This window comes from Pseudophryne corroboree, chromosome 3 (assembly GCF_028390025.1).
Source record: "Pseudophryne corroboree isolate aPseCor3 chromosome 3, aPseCor3.hap2, whole genome shotgun sequence".
In the NCBI taxonomy this organism is placed as follows: domain Eukaryota; kingdom Metazoa; phylum Chordata; class Amphibia; order Anura; family Myobatrachidae; genus Pseudophryne; species Pseudophryne corroboree.
Window position 1 is genome coordinate 102,760,255 of NC_086446.1, and position 24,266 is coordinate 102,784,520.

Genomic DNA, 24,266 nt, shown 5'->3' on the forward strand with positions numbered 1-24,266 from the left:
AGTTATACCAGTACCCAGCCCGGTTCACAGTGCATTCCCATGTATACCGGTACCCAGCCCGGTTCACAGTGCATTACCAGTTATACCGGTACCCAGCCCGGTTCACAGTGCGTTACCAGTTATACCGGTACCCAGCCCGGTTCACAGTGCTATAACAGTATTACCGGTACCCAGCCCGGTTCACAGGGCTTTACCAGTTATACCTGTACCCAGTCAGGTTCACAATTAGTTTCCAGTTATACCGGTACTAGGCCAGTTGCACAGTTCGTTACCAGTTATAGCGGTACTCAGCCAGGTTCACAATGCATTTACAGTCATACCGGTTCCAAGCTCGGTTCATAGTGTGGTACCATTTATTCCGGTACCCAGCCCGGTTCACAGTGCGTTACTAGTTATACCGGTACCCAGACCGTTTTACATTGCGCTACAATTTATACCGGTTTTCAGCCCGGTTCACAGTGCATTACCATTTATACCGGTACCCAGCCCAGTTCACAGTGCATTACCATTTATACCGGTACCCAGCCCGGTTCCCAGTGCGTTACCAGTTATTATTGTACTAAGCCCGGTTCACAGTGCACTAACAGTTATACCGGTACCCAGCTTGGTTTACAGTGCGTTACCAGTTATACCGGTACCCAGCCCGGTTCACAGTGCGTTACCATTTATACCGGTACCCAGCCCGGTTCACAGTGCGTTACTAGTTATACCGGTAACCAGCCCGGTTCACAGTGCGTTACCAGTTATACCGGTACCCAGCCCGGTTCACAGTGCGTTACCAGTTATACCGGTACCCAGCCCGGTTCACAGTGCGTTACCAGTTATACCGGTACCCAGCCCGGTTCACAGTGCGTTACCAGTTATACCGGTACCCAGCCCGGTTCACAGTGCATTACCAATTATACCGGTACCCAGCCCGGTTCACCGTGCGTTTCCAGTTATACCGGTACCCAGCCCGGTTCACAGTGCGTTACCAGTTATACCGGTACCCAGCCCGGTTCACAGTGCGTTACCAGTTATACCGGTACCCAGCCCGGTTCACAGTGCGTTCCCATTTATACCGGTACCCAGCCCGGTTCACAGTGCGTTACCAGTTATACCGGTACCCAGCCCGGTTCACAGTGCGTTACCAGTTATACCGGTACCCAGCCCGGTTCACAGTGCTATAACAGTATTACCGGTACCCAGCCCGGTTCACAGGGCTTTACCAGTTATACCTGTACCCAGTCAGGTTCACAATTAGTTTCCAGTTATACCGGTACTAGGCCAGTTGCACAGTTCGTTACCAGTTATATCGGTACTCAGCCAGGTTCACAATGCATTTCCAGTTATACCGGTACCAAGCTCGGTTCATAGTGTGGTACCATTTATTCCGGTACCCAGCCCGGTTCACAGTGCGTTACTAGTTATACCGGTACCCAGACCGTTTTACATTGCGTTACAATTTATACCGGTTTTCAGCCCGGTTCAAAGTGTGTAACCAGTAATACCGGTACCCAGCCCGGTTCACAGTGCATTACCATTTATACCGGTACCCAGACCGGTTCACAGTGCGTTACCAGTTATTATTGTACCCAGCCCGGTTCACAGTGCACTAACAGTTATACCGGTACCCAGCCCAGTTTACAGTGCGTTACCAGTTATACCGGTACCCAGCCCGGTTCACAGTGCGTTACCATTTATACCGGTACCCAGCCCGGTTCACAGTGCATTACTAGATATACCGGTACCCAGACCGGTTCACAGTGCGTTACCATTTATACCGGTTTTCAGCCCGGTTCACAGTGTGTAACCATTAACACCGGTACCCAGCCCGGTTCACAGTGCATTACCATTTATACAGGTACCGAGCCCGGTTCACAGTGCATTACCAGTTATACCGGTACCCAGCCCGGTTAACAGTGCATTACCAATTATACCGTTACCCAGCCCGGTTCACAGTGCGTTTCCAGTTATACCGGTACCCAGACCGGTTCACAGTGCGTTACTAGTTATACCGGTACCCAGCCCGGTTCACAGTGCATTACCATTTATACCGGTACCGAGTCCGATTCACAGTGTATTACCAGTTATACCGGTACCCAGCCCTGTTCACAGTGCGTTACCAGTTATACCGGTTTTCAGCTCGGTTCACAGTGTGTAACCAGTAATACCGGTACCCAGCCCGGTTCACAGTGCATTACCATTTATACAGGTACCGAGCACGGTTCACAGTGCATTACCAATTATACCAGTACCCAGCCCGGTTCACAGTGCGTTTCCAGTTATACCTGTACCCAGCCCGGTTCACAGTGCGTTACCAGTTATACCGGTACCCAGCCCTGTTCACAGTGCGTTACCAGTTATACCGTTACCCAGCCCGGTTCACAGTGCGTTACCAGTTATACCGGTACCCAGTCCGGTTCACAGTGCATTACCAATTATACCGGTACCCAGCCCGGTTCACAGTGCGTTTCCAGTTATACCGGTACCCAGCCCGGTTCACAGTGCATTACCAGTTATACCGGTACCCAGCCCAGTTCACAGTGCGTTACCAGTTATACCAGTACCCAGCCCGGTTCACAGTGCATTCCCATTTATACCGGTACCCAGCCCGGTTCACAGTGCGTTACCAGTTATACCGGTACCCAGCCCGGTTCACAGTGCGTTAACAGTTATACCGGTACCCAGCCCGGTTCACAGTGCTATAACAGTATTACCGGTACCCAGCCCGGTTCACAGGGCTTTACCAGTTATACCTGTACCCAGTCAGGTTCACGATTAGTTTCCAGTTATACCGGTACTAGGCCAGTTGCACAGTTCGTTACCAGTTATATCGGTACTCAGCCAGGTTCACAATGCATTTCCAGTTATTCCGGTACCCAGCCCGGTTCACAGTGCGTTACTAGTTATACCGGTACCCAGACCGTTTTACATTGCGCTACAATTTATACCGGTTTTCAGCCCGGTTCACAGTGTGTAACCAGTAATACCGGTACCCAGCCCAGTTCACAATGCATTACCATTTATACCGGTACCCAGCCCGGTTCCCAGTGCGTTACCAGTTATTATTGTACCCAGCCCGGTTCACAGTGCACTAACAGTTATACCGGTACCCAGCCCGGTTTACAGTGCGTTACCAGTTATACCGGTACCCAGCCCGGTTCACAGTGCGTTACCATTTATACCGGTACCCAGCCCGGTTCACAGTGCGTTACTAGTTATACCGGTAACCATCCCGGTTCACAGTGCATTACCATTTATACCGGTACCCAGCCCGGTTCACAGTGTGTTACCATTTATACCGGTTTTCAGCCCGGTTCTCAGTGTGTAACCATTAATACCGGTAACCAGCCCGGTTCACACTGCATTACCATTTATACCGGTACCGAGTCCGATTCACAGTGCATTACCAGTTATACCGGTACCCAGCCCGGTTCACAGTGCGTTACCAGTTATACCGGTTTTCAGCCCGGTTCACAGTGTGTAACCAGTAATACCGGTACCCAGCCCGGTTCACAGTGCATTACCATTTATCCAGGTACCGAGCCCGGTTCACAGTGCATTACCAATTATACCCGTACCCAGCCCGGTTCACAGTGCGTTTCCAGTTATACCGGTACCCAGCCCGGTTCACAGTGCGTTACCAGTTATACCGGTACCCAGCCCGGTTCACAGTGCGTTACCAGTTATACCGGTACCCAGTCCAGTTCACAGTGCATTACCAATTATACCGGTACCCAGCCCGGTTCACAGTGCGTTTCCAGTTATACCGGTACCCAGCCCGGTTCACAGTGCATTACCAGTTATACCGGTACCCAGCCCGGTTCACAGTGCCTTACCAGTTATACCAGTACCCAGCCCGGTTCACAGTGCATTCCCATGTATACCGGTACCCAGCCCGGTTCACAGTGCATTACCAGTTATACCGGTACCCAGCCCGGTTCACAGTGCGTTACCAGTTATACCGGTACCCAGCCCGGTTCACAGTGCTATAACAGTATTACCGGTACCCAGCCCGGTTCACAGGGCTTTACCAGTTATACCTGTACCCAGTCAGGTTCACAATTAGTTTCCAGTTATACCGGTACTAGGCCAGTTGCACAGTTCGTTACCAGTTATAGCGGTACTCAGCCAGGTTCACAATGCATTTACAGTCATACCGGTTCCAAGCTCGGTTCATAGTGTGGTACCATTTATTCCGGTACCCAGCCCGGTTCACAGTGCGTTACTAGTTATACCGGTACCCAGACCGTTTTACATTGCGCTACAATTTATACCGGTTTTCAGCCCGGTTCACAGTGCATTACCATTTATACCGGTACCCAGCCCAGTTCACAGTGCATTACCATTTATACCGGTACCCAGCCCGGTTCCCAGTGCGTTACCAGTTATTATTGTACTAAGCCCGGTTCACAGTGCACTAACAGTTATACCGGTACCCAGCTTGGTTTACAGTGCGTTACCAGTTATACCGGTACCCAGCCCGGTTCACAGTGCGTTACCATTTATACCGGTACCCAGCCCGGTTCACAGTGCGTTACTAGTTATACCGGTAACCAGCCCGGTTCACAGTGCATTACCATTTATACCGGTACCCAGCCCGGTTCACAGTGTGTTACCATTTATACCGGTCTTCAGCCCGGTTCTCAGTGTGTAACCATTAATACCGTTAAACAGCCCGGTTCACACTGCATTACCATTTATACCGGTACCGAGTCCGATTCACAGTGCATTACCATTTATACAGGTACCGAGCCCGGTTCACAGTGCATTACCAATTATACCGGTACCCAGCCCGGTTCACAGTGCGTTTCCAGTTATACCGGTTCCCAGCCCGGTTCACAGTGCGTTACCAGTTATACCGGTACCCAGCCCGGTTCACAGTGCGTTACCAGTTATACCGGTACCCAGCCCGGTTCACAGTGCGTTACCAGTTATACCGGTACCCAGCCCGGTTCACAGTGCGTTACCAGTTATACCGGTACCCAGCCCGGTTCACAGTGCGTTACCAGTTATACCGGTACCCAGCCCGGTTCACAGTGCGTTACCAGTTATACCGGTACCCAGCCCGGTTCACAGTGCGTTACCAGTTATACCGGTACCCAGCCCGGTTCACAGTGCATTACCAATTATACCGGTACCCAGCCCGGTTCACCGTGCGTTTCCAGTTATACCGGTACCCAGCCCGGTTCACAGTGCGTTACCAGTTATACCGGTACCCAGCCCGGTTCACAGTGCGTTACCAGTTATACCGGTACCCAGCCCGGTTCACAGTGCGTTCCCATTTATACCGGTACCCAGCCCGGTTCACAGTGCGTTACCAGTTATACCGGTACCCAGCCCGGTTCACAGTGCGTTACCAGTTATACCGGTACCCAGCCCGGTTCACAGTGCTATAACAGTATTACCGGTACCCAGCCCGGTTCACAGGGCTTTACCAGTTATACCTGTACCCAGTCAGGTTCACAATTAGTTTCCAGTTATACCGGTACTAGGCCAGTTGCACAGTTCGTTACCAGTTATATCGGTACTCAGCCAGGTTCACAATGCATTTCCAGTTATACCGGTACCAAGCTCGGTTCATAGTGTGGTACCATTTATTCCGGTACCCAGCCCGGTTCACAGTGCGTTACTAGTTATACCGGTACCCAGACCGTTTTACATTGCGTTACAATTTATACCGGTTTTCAGCCCGGTTCAAAGTGTGTAACCAGTAATACCGGTACCCAGCCCGGTTCACAGTGCATTACCATTTATACCGGTACCCAGACCGGTTCACAGTGCGTTACCAGTTATTATTGTACCCAGCCCGGTTCACAGTGCACTAACAGTTATACCGGTACCCAGCCCAGTTTACAGTGCGTTACCAGTTATACCGGTACCCAGCCCGGTTCACAGTGCGTTACCATTTATACCGGTACCCAGCCCGGTTCACAGTGCATTACTAGATATACCGGTACCCAGACCGGTTCACAGTGCGTTACCATTTATACCGGTTTTCAGCCCGGTTCACAGTGTGTAACCATTAATACCGGTACCCAGCCCGGTTCACAGTGCATTACCATTTATACAGGTACCGAGCCCGGTTCACAGTGCATTACCAGTTATACCGGTACCCAGCCCGGTTAACAGTGCATTACCAATTATACCGTTACCCAGCCCGGTTCACAGTGCGTTTCCAGTTATACCGGTACCCAGACCGGTTCACAGTGCGTTACTAGTTATACCGGTACCCAGCCCGGTTCACAGTGCATTACCATTTATACCGGTACCGAGTCCGATTCACAGTGTATTACCAGTTATACCGGTACCCAGCCCTGTTCACAGTGCGTTACCAGTTATACCGGTTTTCAGCTCGGTTCACAGTGTGTAACCAGTAATACCGGTACCCAGCCCGGTTCACAGTGCATTACCATTTATACAGGTACCGAGCACGGTTCACAGTGCATTACCAATTATACCAGTACCCAGCCCGGTTCACAGTGCGTTTCCAGTTATACCTGTACCCAGCCCGGTTCACAGTGCGTTACCAGTTATACCGGTACCCAGCCCTGTTCACAGTGCGTTACCAGTTATACCGTTACCCAGCCCGGTTCACAGTGCGTTACCAGTTATACCGGTACCCAGTCCGGTTCACAGTGCATTACCAATTATACCGGTACCCAGCCCGGTTCACAGTGCGTTTCCAGTTATACCGGTACCCAGCCCGGTTCACAGTGCATTACCAGTTATACCGGTACCCAGCCCAGTTCACAGTGCGTTACCAGTTATACCAGTACCCAGCCCGGTTCACAGTGCATTCCCATTTATACCGGTACCCAGCCCGGTTCACAGTGCGTTACCAGTTATACCGGTACCCAGCCCGGTTCACAGTGCGTTAACAGTTATACCGGTACCCAGCCCGGTTCACAGTGCTATAACAGTATTACCGGTACCCAGCCCGGTTCACAGGGCTTTACCAGTTATACCTGTACCCAGTCAGGTTCACGATTAGTTTCCAGTTATACCGGTACTAGGCCAGTTGCACAGTTCGTTACCAGTTATATCGGTACTCAGCCAGGTTCACAATGCATTTCCAGTTATTCCGGTACCCAGCCCGGTTCACAGTGCGTTACTAGTTATACCGGTACCCAGACCGTTTTACATTGCGCTACAATTTATACCGGTTTTCAGCCCGGTTCACAGTGTGTAACCAGTAATACCGGTACCCAGCCCAGTTCACAATGCATTACCATTTATACCGGTACCCAGCCCGGTTCCCAGTGCGTTACCAGTTATTATTGTACCCAGCCCGGTTCACAGTGCACTAACAGTTATACCGGTACCCAGCCCGGTTTACAGTGCGTTACCAGTTATACCGGTACCCAGCCCGGTTCACAGTGCGTTACCATTTATACCGGTACCCAGCCCGGTTCACAGTGCGTTACTAGTTATACCGGTAACCATCCCGGTTCACAGTGCATTACCATTTATACGGGTACCCAGCCCGGTTCACAGTGTGTTACCATTTATACCGGTTTTCAGCCCGGTTCTCAGTGTGTAACCATTAATACCGGTAACCAGCCCGGTTCACACTGCATTACCATTTATACCGGTACCGAGTCCGATTCACAGTGCATTACCAGTTATACCGGTACCCAGCCCGGTTCACAGTGCGTTACCAGTTATACCGGTTTTCAGCCCGGTTCACAGTGTGTAACCAGTAATACCGGTACCCAGCCCGGTTCACAGTGCATTACCATTTATCCAGGTACCGAGCCCGGTTCACAGTGCATTACCAATTATACCCGTACCCAGCCCGGTTCACAGTGCGTTTCCAGTTATACCGGTACCCAGCCCGGTTCACAGTGCGTTACCAGTTATACCGGTACCCAGCCCGGTTCACAGTGCGTTACCAGTTATACCGGTACCCAGTCCAGTTCACAGTGCATTACCAATTATACCGGTACCCAGCCCGGTTCACAGTGCGTTTCCAGTTATACCGGTACCCAGCCCGGTTCACAGTGCATTACCAGTTATACCGGTACCCAGCCCGGTTCACAGTGCCTTACCAGTTATACCAGTACCCAGCCCGGTTCACAGTGCATTCCCATTTATACCGGTACCCAGCCCGGTTCACAGTGCATTACCAGTTATACCGGTACCCAGCCCGGTTCACAGTGCGTTACCAGTTATACCGGTACCCAGCCCGGTTCACAGTGCTATAACAGTATTACCGGTACCCAGCCCGGTTCACAGGGCTTTACCAGTTATACCTGTACCCAGTCAGGTTCACAATTAGTTTCCAGTTATACCGGTACTAGGCCAGTTGCACAGTTCGTTACCAGTTATAGCGGTACTCAGCCAGGTTCACAATGCATTTACAGTCATACCGGTTCCAAGCTCGGTTCATAGTGTGGTACCATTTATTCCGGTACCCAGCCCGGTTCACAGTGCGTTACTAGTTATACCGGTACCCAGACCGTTTTACATTGCGCTACAATTTATACCGGTTTTCAGCCCGGTTCACAGTGCATTACCATTTATACCGGTACCCAGCCCAGTTCACAGTGCATTACCATTTATACCGGTACCCAGCCCGGTTCCCAGTGCGTTACCAGTTATTATTGTACCCAGCCCGGTTCACAGTGCACTAACAGTTATACCGGTACCCAGCTTGGTTTACAGTGCGTTACCAGTTATACCGGTACCCAGCCCGGTTCACAGTGCGTTACCATTTATACCGGTACCCAGCCCGGTTCACAGTGCGTTACTAGTTATACCGGTAACCAGCCCGGTTCACAGTGCATTACCATTTATACCGGTACCCAGCCCGGTTCACAGTGTGTTACCATTTATACCGGTCTTCAGCCCGGTTCTCAGTGTGTAACCATTAATACCGTTAAACAGCCCGGTTCACACTGCATTACCATTTATACCGGTACCGAGTCCGATTCACAGTGCATTACCAGTTATACCGGTACCCAGCCCGGTTCACAGTGCGTTACCAGTTATACCGGTTTTCAGCCCGGTTCACAGTGTGTAACCAGTAATACCGGTACCCAGCCCGGTTCACAGTGCATTACCATTTATCCAGGTACCGAGCCCGGTTCACAATGCATTACCAATTATACGGGTACCCAGCCCGGTTCACAGTGCGTTTCCAGTTATACCGGTACCCAGCCTGGTTCACAGTGCGTTACCAGTTATACCGGTACCCAGAGCCCGGTTCACAATGCGTTACCAGTTATACCGGTACCCAGCCCGGTTCACAGTGCGTTACCAGTTATACCGGTACCCAGCCCGGTTCACAGTGCATTACCAATTATACCGTTACCCAGCCCGGTTCACAGTGCGTTTCCAGTTATACCGGTACCCAGCCCGGTTCACAGTGCGTTACCAGTTATACCGGTACCCAGCCCGGTTCACAGTGCGTTACCAGTTATACCGGTACCCAGCCCGGTTCACAGTGCATTACCATTTATACCGGTACCGAGTCCGATTCACAGTGTATTACCAGTTATACCGGTACCCAGCCCTGTTCACAGTGCGTTACCAGTTATACCGGTTTTCAGCTCGGTTCACAGTGTGTAACCAGTAATACCGGTACCCAGCCCGGTTCACAGTGCATTACCATTTATACAGGTACCGAGCACGGTTCACAGTGCATTACCAATTATACCAGTACCCAGCCCGGTTCACAGTGCGTTTCCAGTTATACCTGTACCCAGCCCGGTTCACAGTGCGTTACCAGTTATACCGGTACCCAGCCCTGTTCACAGTGCGTTACCAGTTATACCGTTACCCAGCCCGGTTCACAGTGCGTTACCAGTTATACCGGTACCCAGTCCGGTTCACAGTGCATTACCAATTATACCGGTACCCAGCCCGGTTCACAGTGCGTTTCCAGTTATACCGGTACCCAGCCCGGTTCACAGTGCATTACCAGTTATACCGGTACCCAGCCCAGTTCACAGTGCGTTACCAGTTATACCAGTACCCAGCCCGGTTCACAGTGCATTCCCATTTATACCGGTACCCAGCCCGGTTCACAGTGCGTTACCAGTTATACCGGTACCCAGCCCGGTTCACAGTGCGTTAACAGTTATACCGGTACCCAGCCCGGTTCACAGTGCTATAACAGTATTACCGGTACCCAGCCCGGTTCACAGGGCTTTACCAGTTATACCTGTACCCAGTCAGGTTCACGATTAGTTTCCAGTTATACCGGTACTAGGCCAGTTGCACAGTTCGTTACCAGTTATATCGGTACTCAGCCAGGTTCACAATGCATTTCCAGTTATTCCGGTACCCAGCCCGGTTCACAGTGCGTTACTAGTTATACCGGTACCCAGACCGTTTTACATTGCGCTACAATTTATACCGGTTTTCAGCCCGGTTCACAGTGTGTAACCAGTAATACCGGTACCCAGCCCAGTTCACAATGCATTACCATTTATACCGGTACCCAGCCCGGTTCCCAGTGCGTTACCAGTTATTATTGTACCCAGCCCGGTTCACAGTGCACTAACAGTTATACCGGTACCCAGCCCGGTTTACAGTGCGTTACCAGTTATACCGGTACCCAGCCCGGTTCACAGTGCGTTACCATTTATACCGGTACCCAGCCCGGTTCACAGTGCGTTACTAGTTATACCGGTAACCATCCCGGTTCACAGTGCATTACCATTTATACGGGTACCCAGCCCGGTTCACAGTGTGTTACCATTTATACCGGTTTTCAGCCCGGTTCTCAGTGTGTAACCATTAATACCGGTAACCAGCCCGGTTCACACTGCATTACCATTTATACCGGTACCGAGTCCGATTCACAGTGCATTACCAGTTATACCGGTACCCAGCCCGGTTCACAGTGCGTTACCAGTTATACCGGTTTTCAGCCCGGTTCACAGTGTGTAACCAGTAATACCGGTACCCAGCCCGGTTCACAGTGCATTACCATTTATCCAGGTACCGAGCCCGGTTCACAGTGCATTACCAATTATACCCGTACCCAGCCCGGTTCACAGTGCGTTTCCAGTTATACCGGTACCCAGCCCGGTTCACAGTGCGTTACCAGTTATACCGGTACCCAGCCCGGTTCACAGTGCGTTACCAGTTATACCGGTACCCAGTCCAGTTCACAGTGCATTACCAATTATACCGGTACCCAGCCCGGTTCACAGTGCGTTTCCAGTTATACCGGTACCCAGCCCGGTTCACAGTGCATTACCAGTTATACCGGTACCCAGCCCGGTTCACAGTGCCTTACCAGTTATACCAGTACCCAGCCCGGTTCACAGTGCATTCCCATTTATACCGGTACCCAGCCCGGTTCACAGTGCATTACCAGTTATACCGGTACCCAGCCCGGTTCACAGTGCGTTACCAGTTATACCGGTACCCAGCCCGGTTCACAGTGCTATAACAGTATTACCGGTACCCAGCCCGGTTCACAGGGCTTTACCAGTTATACCTGTACCCAGTCAGGTTCACAATTAGTTTCCAGTTATACCGGTACTAGGCCAGTTGCACAGTTCGTTACCAGTTATAGCGGTACTCAGCCAGGTTCACAATGCATTTACAGTCATACCGGTTCCAAGCTCGGTTCATAGTGTGGTACCATTTATTCCGGTACCCAGCCCGGTTCACAGTGCGTTACTAGTTATACCGGTACCCAGACCGTTTTACATTGCGCTACAATTTATACCGGTTTTCAGCCCGGTTCACAGTGCATTACCATTTATACCGGTACCCAGCCCAGTTCACAGTGCATTACCATTTATACCGGTACCCAGCCCGGTTCCCAGTGCGTTACCAGTTATTATTGTACCCAGCCCGGTTCACAGTGCACTAACAGTTATACCGGTACCCAGCTTGGTTTACAGTGCGTTACCAGTTATACCGGTACCCAGCCCGGTTCACAGTGCGTTACCATTTATACCGGTACCCAGCCCGGTTCACAGTGCGTTACTAGTTATACCGGTAACCAGCCCGGTTCACAGTGCATTACCATTTATACCGGTACCCAGCCCGGTTCACAGTGTGTTACCATTTATACCGGTCTTCAGCCCGGTTCTCAGTGTGTAACCATTAATACCGTTAAACAGCCCGGTTCACACTGCATTACCATTTATACCGGTACCGAGTCCGATTCACAGTGCATTACCAGTTATACCGGTACCCAGCCCGGTTCACAGTGCGTTACCAGTTATACCGGTTTTCAGCCCGGTTCACAGTGTGTAACCAGTAATACCGGTACCCAGCCCGGTTCACAGTGCATTACCATTTATCCAGGTACCGAGCCCGGTTCACAATGCATTACCAATTATACGGGTACCCAGCCCGGTTCACAGTGCGTTTCCAGTTATACCGGTACCCAGCCTGGTTCACAGTGCGTTACCAGTTATACCGGTACCCAGAGCCCGGTTCACAATGCGTTACCAGTTATACCGGTACCCAGCCCGGTTCACAGTGCGTTACCAGTTATACCGGTACCCAGCCCGGTTCACAGTGCATTACCAATTATACCGTTACCCAGCCCGGTTCACAGTGCGTTTCCAGTTATACCGGTACCCAGCCCGGTTCACAGTGCGTTACCAGTTATACCGGTACCCAGCCCGGTTCACAGTGCGTTACCAGTTATACCGGTACCCAGCCCGGTTCACAGTGCTATAACAGTATTACCGGTACCCAGCCCGGTTTACAGGGCTTTACCAGTTATACCTGTACCCAGTCAGGTTCACAATTAGTTTCCAGTTATACCGGTACTAGGCCAGTTGCACAGTACGTTACCAGTTATATCGGTACTCAGCCAGGTTCACAATGCATTTCCAGTTATACTGGTACCAAGCTCGGTTCATAGTGTGGTACCATTTATTCCGGTACCCAGCCCGGTTCACAGTGCGTTACTAGTTATACCGGTACCCAGACCGTTTTACATTGCGTTACAATTTATACCGGTTTTCAGCCCGGTTCACAGTGTGTAACCAGTAATACCGGTACCCAGCCCGGTTCACAGTGCATTACCATTTATACCGGTACCCAGACCGGTTCACAGTGCGTTACTTGTTATACCTGTACCCAGACCGGTTCACAGTGCGTTACCATTTATACCAGTTTTCAGCCCGGTTCACAGTGTGTAACCATTAATACCGGTACCCAGCCCGGTTCACAGTGCATTACCATTTATACCGGTACCGAGTCCGATTCACAGTGCATTACCAGTTATACCGGTACCCAGCCCGATTCACAGTGCGTTACCAGTATACCGGTTTTCAGCCCGGTTCACAGTGTGTAACCAGTAATACCGGTACCCAGCCCGGTTCACAGTGCATTACCATTTATACAGGTACCGAGCCCGGTTCACAGTGCATTACCAATTATACCGGTACCCAGCCCGGTTCACAGTGCGTTACCAGTTATACCGTAACCCAGCCCGGTTACCAGTGCGTTACCAGTTATACCGGTACCCAGCCCGGTTCACAGTGCGTTACCAGTTATACCGGTACCCAGCCCGGTTCACAGTGCGTTACCAGTTATACCGGTACCCAGCCCGGTTCACAGTGCGTTACCAGTTATACCGGTTTTCAGCCCGGTTCACAGTGTGTAACCAGTAATACCGGTACCCAGCCCGGTTCACAGTGCATTACCATTTATACAGGTACCGAGCCCGGTTCACAGTGCATTACCAATTATACCGGTACCCAGCCCGGTTCACAGTGCGTTACCAGTTATACCGGAACCCAGCCCGGTTAACAGTGCGTTACCAGTTATACCGGTACCCAGCCCGGTTCACAGTGCGTTACCAGTTATACCGGTACCCAGCCCGGTTCACAGTGCGTTACCAGTTATACCGGTACCCAGCCCGGTTCACAGTGCGTTACCAGTTATACCAGTACCCAGCCCTGTTCACAGTGCGTTACCAGTTATACCGGTACCCAGCCCGGTTCACAGTGCGTTACCAGTTATACTGGTACCCAGCCCGGTTCACAGTGCATTACCAATTATACCGGTACCCAGCCCGGTTCACAGTGCGTTTCCAGTTATACCGGTACCCAGCCCGGTTCACAGTGCATTACCAGTTATACCGGTACCCAGCCCGGTTCACAGTGCGTTACCAGTTATACCAGTACCCAGCCCGTTTCACAGTGCGTTCCCATTTATACCGGTACCCAGCCCGGTTCACAGTGCGTTACCAGTTATACCGGTACACCAGCCCGGTTCACAGTGCGTTACCGGTTATACCGGTACCCAGCCCGGTTCACAGTGCGTTACCATTTATACCGGTACCCAGCCCGGTTCACAGTGTGTAACCATTAATACCGGTAGCCAGCCCGGTTCACAGTGCATTACCATTTATACAGGTACCGAGCCCGGTTCACAGTGCATTACCAATTATACCGCTACCCAGCCCGGTTAACAGTGCGTTACCAGTTATACCGGTACCCAGCCCGGTTCACAGTGCGTTACCAGTTATACCGGTACCCAGCCCGGTTCACAGTGCGTTACCAGTTATACCGGTACCCAGCCCGGTTCACAGTGTGTTACCAGTTATACCGGTACCCAGCCCGGTTCACAGTGCGTTACCAGTTATACCGGTACCCAGCTTGGTTCACAGTGCTATAACAGTATTACCGGTACCCAGCCCGGTTCACAGGGCTTTACCAGTTATACCTGTACCCAGTCAGGTTCACAATTAGTTTCCAGTTATACCGGTACAAAGGCCAGTTGCACAGTTCGTTACCAGTTATATCGGTAGTCAGCCAGGTTCACAAAGCAATTCCAGTTATACCGGTTCCAAGCTCGGTTCATAGTGTGGTACCATTTATTCCGGTACCCAGCCCGGTTCACAGTGCGTTACTAGTTATACCGGTACCCAGACCGTTTTACATTGCGCTACAATTTATACCGGTTTTCAGCCCGGTTCACAGTGTGTAACCAGTAATACCGGTACCCAGCCCAGTTCACAGTGCATTACCATTTATACCGGTACCCAGCCCGGTTCCCAGTGCGTTACCAGTTATTATTGTCACCAGCCCGGTTCACAGTGCACTAACAGTTATACCGGTACCCAGCCCGGTTCACAGTGCGTTACCAGTTATACCGGTACCCAGCCCGGTTCACAGTGCGTTACCATTTATATCGGTACCCAGCCCGGTTTACAGTGCGTTACTAGTTATACCGGTACCCAGCCCGGTTCACAGTGCGTTACCATTTATACCGGTACCCAGCCCGGTTCACAGTGCGTTACCAGTTATACCGGTACCCAGCCCGGTTCACAGTGCTATAACAGTATTACCGGTACCCAGCCCGGTTAACAGTGCATTACCAGTTACACCGGTACCCAGCCTGGTTCACAGTGCGTTACCAGTTATACCGGTACCCATCCCAGTTCTCAGTGCGTTACCAGTTATACCGGTACCCAGCCCGGTTCACAGTGCATTACCAATTACATCGGTACCCAGCCCGGTTCACAGTGCGTTACCAGTTATACCGGTACCCAGCCCGGTTCACAGTGCGTTACCAGTTATACCGGTACCCAGCCCGGTTCATAGTGCGTTACCAGTTATACCGGTACCCAGCCCGGTTCACAGTGTGTTACCAGTTATACCGGTACCCAGCCCAGTTAACAGTGCATTACCAGTTACACCGGTACCCAGCCTGGTTCACAGTGCGTTTCCAGTTATACCGGTACCCAGCCCGGTTCACAGTGCGTTACCAGTTATACCGGTACCCAGCCCGGTTCACAGTGCATTACCAGTTATACCGGTACCCAGCCCAGTTCACAGTGCGTTACCAGTTATACCGGTACCCAGCCCGGTTCACAGTGCGTTACCAGTTATACCGGTACCCAGCCCGGTTCACAGTGCTATAACAGTATTACCGGTACCCAGCCCGGTTCACAGGGTTTTACCAGTTATAACTGTACCCAGTCAGGTTCACAATTAGTTTCCAGTTATACCGGTACTAGGCCAGTTTCACAGTTCGTTACCAGTTATATCGGTACTCAGCCAAGTTCACAGTGCATTTCCAGTTATACCGGTACCAAGCTCGGTTCATAGTGTCGTACCATTTATTCCGGTACCCAGCCCGGTTCACAGTGCATTACTAGTTATACCGGTACCCAGACCGTTTTACATTGCGTTACAATTTATAGCGGTTTTCAGCACGGTTCACAATGTGTAACCAGTAATACCGGTACCCAGCCCGGTTCACAGTGCATTACCATTTATACCGGTACCCAGCCCGGTTCACAGTGTGTTACCATTTATACCGGTTTTCAGCCCGGTTCTCAGTGTGTAACCATTAATACCGGTAACCAGCCCGGTTCACACTGCATTACCATTTATACCAGTACCGAGTCCGATTCACAGTGCATTACCAGTTATACCGGTACCCAGCCCGGTTCACAGTGCGTTACCAGTAATACCGGTACCCAGCCCGGTTCACAGTGCATTACCATTTATACAGGTACCGAGCCCGGTTCACAGTGCATTACCAATTATACCGGTACCCAGCCCGGTTCACAGTGCATTTCCAGTTATACCGGTACCCAGCCCGGTTCACAGTGCATTACCAGTTATACCGGTACCCAGCCTGGTTCACAGTGCGTTACCAGTTATACCAGTACCCAGCCCGGTTCACAGTGCGTTACCAGTTATACCGGTACCCAGCCCGGTTCACAGTGCGTTACCAGTTATACCTGTACCCAGCCCGGTTCACAGTGCTATAACAGTATTACCGGTACCCAGCCCGGTTCACAGGGCTTTACCAGTTATACCAGTTTTCAGCCCGGTTCACAGTATGCAACCATTAATACCGGTACCCAGCCCGGTTCACAGTGCATTACCTTTTATACAGGTACCGAGCCCGGTTCACAGTGCATTACCAATTATACCGGTACCCAGCCCGGTTCACAGTGCATTTCCAGTTATACCGGTACCCAGCCCGGTTCACAGTGCGTTACCAGTTATACCGGTACCCAGCCCGGTTCACAATGCGTTACCAGTTATACCGGTACCCAGCCCGGTTCACAGTGCGTTACCAATTATACCGTTTCCCAGCCCGGTTCACAGTGCATTTCCAGTTATACCGGTACCCAGCCCGGTTTACAGTGCGTTACCAGTTATACCGGTACCCAGCCCGGTTCACAGTGCGTTACCAGTTATACCGGTACCCAGCCCGGTTCACAGTGCGTTACCAGTTATACCGGTACCAAGTCCGATTCACAGTGCATTACCAGTTATACCGGTACCCAGCCCGGTTCACAGTGCGTTACCAGTAATACCGGTACCCAGCCCGGTTCACAGTGCATTACCATTTATACAGGTACCGAGCCCGGTTCACAGTGCATTACCAATTATACCGGTACCCAGCCCGGTTCACAGTGCATTTCCAGTTATACCGGTACCCAGCCCGGTTCACAGTGCATTACCAGTTATACCGGTACCCAGCCTGGTTCACAGTGCGTTACCAGTTATACCAGTACCCAGCCCGGTTCACAGTGCGTTACCAGTTATACCGGTACCCAGCCCGGTTCACAGTGCGTTACCAGTTATACCTGTACCCAGCCCGGTTCACAGTGCATTACCTTTTATACAGGTACCGAGCCCGGTTCACAGTGCATTACCAATTATACCGGTACCCAGCCCGGTTCACAGTGCATTTCCAGTTATACCGGTACCCAGCCCGGTTCACAGTGCGTTACCAGTTATACCGGTACCCAGCCCGGTTCACAATGCGTTACCAGTTATACCGGTACCCAGCCCGGTTCACAGTGCGTTACCAATTATACCGTTTCCCAGCCCGGTTCACAGTGCATTTCCAGTTATACCGGTACCCAGCCCGGTTCACAGTGCGTTACCAGTTATACCGGTACCCAGCCCGGTTCACAGTGCGTTACCAGTTATACCGGTACCCAGCCCGGTTCACAGTGCGTTACCAGTTATACCGGTACCCAGCCCGGTTCACAGTGCGTTACCAGTTATACCGGTACCCAGCCCGGTTCACAGTGCGTTACCAGTTATACCGGTACCCAGCCCGGTTCACAGTGTGTTACCAGTTATACCGGTACCCAGCCCGGTTCACAGTGCGTTACCAGTTATACCGGTACCCAGCTTGGTTCACAGTGCTATAACAGTATTACCGGTACCCAGCCCGGTTCACAGGGCTTTACCAGTTATACCTGTACCCAGTCAGGTTCACAATTAGTTTCCAGTTATACCGGTACAAAGGCCAGTTGCACAGTTCGTTACCAGTTATATCGGTAGTCAGCCAGGTTCACAAAGCAATTCCAGTTATACCGGTTCCAAGCTCGGTTCATAGTGTGGTACCATTTATTCCGGTACCCAGCCCGGTTCACAGTGCGTTACTAGTTATACCGGTACCCAGACCGTTTTACATTGCGCTACAATTTATACCGGTTTTCAGCACGGTTCACAGTGTGTAACCAGTAATACCGGTACCCAGCCCAGTTCACAGTGCATTACCATTTATACCGGTACCCAGCCCGGTTCCCAGTGCGTTACCAGTTATTATTGTCACCAGCCCGGTTCACAGTGCACTAACAGTTATACCGGTACCCAGCCCGGTTCACAGTGCGTTACCAGTTATACCGGTACCCAGCCCGGTTCACAGTGCGTTACCATTTATATCGGTACCCAGCCCGGTTCACAGTGCGTTACTAGTTATACCGGTACCCAGCCCGGTTCACAGTGCGTTACCATTTATACCGGTACCCAGCCCGGTTCACAGTGCGTTACCAGTTATACCGGTACCCAGCCCGGTTCACAGTGCTATAACAGTATTACCGGTACCCAGCCCGGTTAACAGTGCATTACCAGTTACACCGGTACCCAGCCTGGTTCACAGTGCGTTACCAGTTATACCGGTACCCATCCCAGTTCTCAGTGCGTTACCAGTTATACCGGTACCCAGCCCGGTTCACAGTGCATTACCAATTACATCGGTACCCAGCCCGGTTCACAGTGCGTTACCAGTTATACCGGTACCCAGCCCGGTTCACAGTGCGTTACCAGTTATACCGGTACCCAGCCCGGTTCATAGTGCGTTACCAGTTATACCGGTACCCAGCCCGGTTCACAGTGTGTTACCAGTTATACCGGTACCCAGCCCAGTTAACAGTGCATTACCAGTTACACCGGTACCCAGCCTGGTTCACAGTGCGTTTCCAGTTATACCGGTACCCAGCCCGGTTCACAGTGCGTTACCAGTTATACCGGTACCCAGCCCGGTTCACAGTGCATTACCAGTTATACCGGTACCCAGCCCAGTTCACAGTGCGTTACCAGTTATACCGGTACCCAGCCCGGTTCACAGTGCGTTACCAGTTATACCGGTACCCAGCCCGGTTCACAGTGCTATAACAGTATTACCGGTACCCAGCCCGGTTCACAGGGTTTTACCAGTTATAACTGTACCCAGTCAGGTTCACAATTAGTTTCCAGTTATACCGGTACTAGGCCAGTTTCACAGTTCGTTACCAGTTATATCGGTACTCAGCCAAGTTCACAGTGCATTTCCAGTTATACCGGTACCAAGCTCGGTTCATAGTGTCGTACCATTTATTCCGGTACCCAGCCCGGTTCACAGTGCATTACTAGTTATACCGGTACCCAGACCGTTTTACATTGCGTTACAATTTATAGCGGTTTTCAGCACGGTTCACAATGTGTAACCAGTAATACCGGTACCCAGCCCGGTTCACAGTGCATTACCATTTATACCGGTACCCAGCCCGGTTCACAGTGTGTTACCATTTATACCGGTTTTCAGCCCGGTTCTCAGTGTGTAACCATTAATACCGGTAACCAGCCCGGTTCACACTGCATTACCATTTATACCAGTACCGAGTCCGATTCACAGTGCATTACCAGTTATACCGGTACCCAGCCCGGTTCACAGTGCGTTACCAGTAATACCGGTACCCAGCCCGGTTCACAGTGCATTACCATTTATACAGGTACCGAGCCCGGTTCACAGTGCATTACCAATTATACCGGTACCCAGCCCGGTTCACAGTGCATTTCCAGTTATACCGGTACCCAGCCCGGTTCACAGTGCATTACCAGTTATACCGGTACCCAGCCTGGTTCACAGTGCGTTACCAGTTATACCAGTACCCAGCCCGGTTCACAGTGCGTTACCAGTTATACCGGTACCCAGCCCGGTTCACAGTGCGTTACCAGTTATACCTGTACCCAGCCCGGTTCACAGTGCTATAACAGTATTACCGGTACCCAGCCCGGTTCACAGGGCTTTACCAGTTATACCAGTTTTCAGCCCGGTTCACAGTATGCAACCATTAATACCGGTACCCAGCCCGGTTCACAGTGCATTACCTTTTATACAGGTACCGAGCCCGGTTCACAGTGCATTACCAATTATACCGGTACCCAGCCCGGTTCACAGTGCATTTCCAGTTATACCGGTACCCAGCCCGGTTCACAGTGCGTTACCAGTTATACCGGTACCCAGCCCGGTTCACAATGCGTTACCAGTTATACCGGTACCCAGCCCGGTTCACAGTGCGTTACCAATTATACCGTTTCCCAGCCCGGTTCACAGTGCATTTCCAGTTATACCGGTACCCAGCCCGGTTTACAGTGCGTTACCAGTTATACCGGTACCCAGCCCGGTTCACAGTGCGTTACCAGTTATACCGGTACCCAGCCCGGTTCACAGTGCGTTACCAGTTATACCGGTACCAAGTCCGATTCACAGTGCATTACCAGTTATACCGGTACCCAGCCCGGTTCACAGTGCGTTACCAGTAATACCGGTACCCAGCCCGGTTCACAGTGCATTACCATTTATACAGGTACCGAGCCCGGTTCACAGTGCATTACCAATTATACCGGTACCCAGCCCGGTTCACAGTGCATTTCCAGTTATACCGGTACCCAGCCCGGTTCACAGTGCATTACCAGTTATACCGGTACCCAGCCTGGTTCACAGTGCGTTACCAGTTATACCAGTACCCAGCCCGGTTCACAGTGCGTTACCAGTTATACCGGTGCCCAGCCCGGTTCACAGTGCGTTACCAGTTATACCTGTACCCAGCCCGGTTCACAGTGCATTACCTTTTATACAGGTACCGAGCCCGGTTCACAGTGCATTACCAATTATACCGGTACCCAGCCCGGTTCACAGTGCATTTCCAGTTATACCGGTACCCAGCCCGGTTCACAGTGCGTTACCAGTTATACCGGTACCCAGCCCGGTTCACAATGCGTTACCAGTTATACCGGTACCCAGCCCGGTTCACAGTGCGTTACCAATTATACCGTTTCCCAGCCCGGTTCACAGTGCATTTCCAGTTATACCGGTACCCAGCCCGGTTCACAGTGCGTTACCAGTTATACCGGTACCCAGCCCGGTTCACAGTGCGTTACCAGTTATACCGGTACCCAGCCCGGTTCACAGTGCGTTACCAGTTATACCGGTACCAAGTCCGATTCACAGTGCATTACCAGTTATACCGGTACCCAGCCCGGTTCACAGTGCGTTACCAGTAATACCGGTACCCAGCCCGGTTCACAGTGCATTACCATTTATACAGGTACCGAGCCCGGTTCACAGTGCATTACCAATTATACCGGTACCCAGCCCGGTTCACAGTGCATTTCCAGTTATACTGGTACCCAGCCCGGTTCACAGTGTATTACCAGTTATACCGGTACCCAGCCTGGTTCACAGTGCGTTACCAGTTATACCAGTACCCAGCCCGGTTCACAGTGCGTTACCAGTTATACCGGTACCCAGCCCGGTTCACAGTGCGTTACCAGTTATACCTGTACCCAGCCCGGTTCACAGTGCTATAACAGTATTACCGGTACCCAGCCCGGTTCACAGGGCTTTACCAGTTATACCAGTTTTCAGCCCGGTTCACAGTATGCAACCATTAATACCGGTACCCAGCCCGGTTCACAGTGCATTACCTTTTATACAGGTACCGAGCCCGGTTCACAGTGCATTACCAATTATACCGGTACCCAGCCCGGTTCACAGTGCATTTCCAGTTATACCGGTACCCAGCCCGGTTCACAGTGCGTTACCAGTTATACCGGTACCCAGCCCGGTTCACAATGCGTTACCAGTTATACCGGTACCCAGCCCGGTTCACAGTGCGTTGCCAATTATACCGTTTCCCAGCCCGGTTCACAGTGCATTTCCAGTTATACCGGTACCCAGCCCGGTTCACAGTGCGTTACCAGTTATACCGGTACCCAGCCCGGTTCACAGTGCGTTACCAGTTATACCGGTACCCAGCCCGGTTCACAGTGCGTTACCAGTTATACCGGTACCCAGCCCGGTTCACAGTGCTATAACAGTATTACCGGTACCCAGCCCGGTTCACAGGGTTTTACCAGTTATAACTGTACCCAGTCAGGTTCACAATTAGTTTCCAGTTATACCGGTACTAGGCCAGTTTCACAGTTCGTTACCAGTTATATCGGTACTCAGCCAAGTTCACAGTGCATTTCCAGTTATACCGGTACCAAGCTCGGTTCATAGTGTGCTACCATTTATTCCGGTACCCAGCCCGGTTCACAGTGCGTTACTAGTTATACCGGTACCCAGACCGTTTTATATTGCGTTAAAATTTATAGCGGTTTTCAGCACGGTTCACAATGTGTAACCAGTAATACCGGTACCCAGCCCGGTTCACAGTGCATTACCATTTATACCGGTACCCAGCCCGGTTCACAGTGTGTTACCATTTATACCGGTTTTCAGCCCGGTTCACAGTGTGTAACCATTAATACCGGTACCCAGCCCGGTTCACAGTGCATTACCATTTATACCGGTACCGAGTCCGATTCACAGTGCATTACCAGTTATACCGGTACCCAGCCCGGTTCACAGTGCGTTACCAGTTATACCGGTTTTCAGCCCGGTTCACAGTGTGTAACCAGTAATACCGGTACCCAGCCCGGTTCACAGTGCATTACCATTTATACAGGTACCGAGCCCGGTTCACAGTGCATTACCAATTATACCGGTACCCAGCCCGGTTCACAGTGCATTTCCAGTTATACCGGTACCCAGCCCGGTTCACAGTGCATTACCAGTTATATTGGTACCCAGCCTGGTTCACAGTGCGTTACCAGTTATACCGGTACCCAGCCCGGTTCACAGTGCGTTACCAGTTATACCGGTACCCAGCCCGGTTCACAGTGCGTTACCAGTTATACCTGTACCCAGCCCGGTTCACAGTGCTATAACAGTATTACCGGTACCCAGCCCGGTTCACAGGGCTTTACCAGTTATACCTGTACCCAGTCAGGTTCACAATTAGTTTCCAGTTATACCGGTACTAGGCCAATTGCTCAGTTCGTTACCAGTTATATCGGTACTCAGCCAGGTTCACAATGCATTTCCAGTTATACCGGTACCAAGCTCGGTTCATAGTGTGGTACCATTTATTCCGGTACCCAGCCCGGTTCACAGTACGTTACTAGTTATACCGGTACCCAGACCGTTTTACATTGCGTTACTATTTATACCGGTTTTCAGCCCGGTTCACAGTGTGTAACCAGTAATACTGGTACCCAGCCCGGTTCACAGTGCATTACCATTTATACCGGTACCCATCCCGGTTCACAGTGCGTTACCAGTTACTATTGTACCCAGCCCGGTTCACAGTGCACTAACAGCTATACCGGTACCCAGCCCGGTTCACAGTGCGTTACCATTTTTACCGGTACCCAGCCCGGTTCACAGTGCGTTACTAGTTATACCGGTACCCAGACCGGTTCACAGTGCGTTACCATTTATACCGGTTTTCAGCCCGGTTCACAGTGTGCAACCATTAATACCGGTACCCAGCCCGGTTCACAGTGCATTACCATTTATACAGGTACCGAGCCCGGTTCACAGTGCATTACCAATTATACCGGTACCCAGTCCGGTTCACAGTGCGTTTCCAGTTATACCGGTACCCAGCCCGGTTCACAGTGCGTTACCAGTTATACCGGTACCCAGCCCGGTTCACAATGCGTTACCAGTTATACCGGTACCCAGCCCGGTTCACAGTGCGTTACCAATTATACCGTTACCCAGCCCGGTTCACAGTGCGTTTCCAGTTATACCGGTACCCAGCCCGGTTCACAGTGCGTTACCAGTTATACCGGTACCCAGCCCGGTTCACAGTGTGTTACCAGTTATACCGGTACCCAGCCCGGTTCACAGTGCGTTACCAGTTATACCGGTACCCAGCCCGGTTCACAGTGTGTTACCAGTTATACCGGTACCCAGCCCGGTTCACAGTGCATTACCAG